A 2,005-nucleotide genomic window follows, 5' to 3' on the forward strand; every position below is an offset into this window, starting at 1 on the left:
ATTACATGTAACGTAGGCATTTTAAGCATTCTAAAAATCATAATAAATACATTTAGTATGAACATGCATGCTTTTCCAATTTACGAAACATATATCACTATATATGAGAATTTCTCATATTATAGGCTAGGTTAAACCCACCGAACCGTCGCGTAGTGTCTCGTTTCGCCGAACGAAGTTGTCCCCGAGTCTCAAAATACCTCAAAAGTATTGAGCGAAGAGATACACGGGCATTACGATCAACTATAAAATAAAACATTAACCAACAAGACAAAAGGGCTAAAACTCACCTAATGTGTAGAAAATCTCCCTCAAGCACCTAAAGAGAGCTAGAATCCTTCCAATCCAATCCAAAGGAAGATTCTAATCCAATTAATTTAGCTCCAAAAGCCCTAAATTCAAAATGCCCAAAATAAGCCCTAAAATCTCATTCTAGGATTTCATCTCAAAACCATCAATAAAATTCAATTCTAGAGGGAGAGAATAAGTTGTTTACCTCTTAAAAGTTTCAATCTAAGTTCTAAACTCTCCAAGTCCCAAGATCTTCCCTCAACAATCCACCAAGACCAAGCTCCAAGCTTCAACAATGGTGGAAAAGCCAAAAAAAGGAAAAGAGAAGGATCAATCCACCAAAATCCATCCAAAATGGAGATCAAAACAAAGGAGGGGAAGAGAGGGCCTCACTCACCTTGTTCTCCACCTTTCTCAGCTCAGAGGAGAGCCCTAGGGGGTGGGTGCTGATATAAGAGACCCACAATCACAAAAACACCCCTACAGTTCAAACTGCTCAAATTCTGCCACCTTGTATCGGTACACGGACCCTTGTACCGATACAAGCCCCCCGAAAAACTTCAACCCATGGCTCGGGTTGGGGTGGTTCCGCAGCTCTGTACCGGTACAAGCCCGGTGGCTATACTGGTACAACCATCAACCTTGTACTGGTACAACCACCAACCTTGTACCGGTACAAGACCCCCTGAAGGCTACCCGAGAGCTGGGCAAGAATCCGATTTTTCGGGTTTTGGTACACAGCTTTAAACCACAATTCTCGGGATACGAGCCATAGGTCGGAACACTGTCAACGACCCACTAGAAAGTCTGGAAAAGCTCAAGACATTGTCCAAACACTAGAACCTTACAATTTGCAAAGGTCCAGTGTGCTACATTCACCCCTCCTAAAAGGGAGTTTCGTCCGCGAAACTCGAAAAAGACAAAGTACCTCAAGCCTCCATCTGAAAAAGATGGGGATAGCGCTCCCGCAGTGCACTCTCAAACTCCAAACTGGCCTCGCGCTCGTCGTGGTTGTTCCAAAGCACCTTCACGTAGGGAATCTCTCGGTTCCACAACCTCTTTACCTCGCGAGCCAAAATCCTCAAGGGTTGCTCTTCAAAGCTCAGATCATCCCTCAGCTCCACTGGTGTAGCATCCAACACGTGAACCGGATCATGGATATACTTCCGAAGGACCGATACATGGAATACATTGTGCACACCCGATAGGTTTGGCGGTAGAGCAAGTCGATACGCTACCGGGCCTACACGCTCCAAAACCTCATACAGTCCAATGAATCAGGGGCTCAACTTACCCCGAATTCCAAATCTCCTAATCCCTCTGGTCGGCGAGACCTTCAAGAAGACATGATCACCAATCTGAAACTCCAAGTCTCGTCGATGCTTATCAGCATAACTCTTTTAATTACTCTGGGCTGTCAACAGTCGCTCCCTAGCAATGCGAACCTTGTCCTTTGCTTCCTGGAGCACATCTGGGCCTAAAGCCAATCTTTCGCCAACCTCACTCCAATGAAGTGGCGATCTACACTTCCATCCATAAAGTGCCTCGAATGGTGCCATCTTGATACTTGCTTGATAACTGTTGTTATAAGCAAACTCTGCCATAGGTAGATGCTGCGACCATCCTCCATGGAAGTCAATCACGCAGGCTCGAAGCATGTCCTCGAGAGTCTGTATAGTACGCTCCGACTGCCCATCACTCTGGGGGTGGAAAG

Source organism: Ananas comosus, linkage group 14 (genome assembly GCF_001540865.1).
Source record: "Ananas comosus cultivar F153 linkage group 14, ASM154086v1, whole genome shotgun sequence".
In the NCBI taxonomy this organism is placed as follows: Eukaryota; Viridiplantae; Streptophyta; class Magnoliopsida; order Poales; family Bromeliaceae; genus Ananas; species Ananas comosus.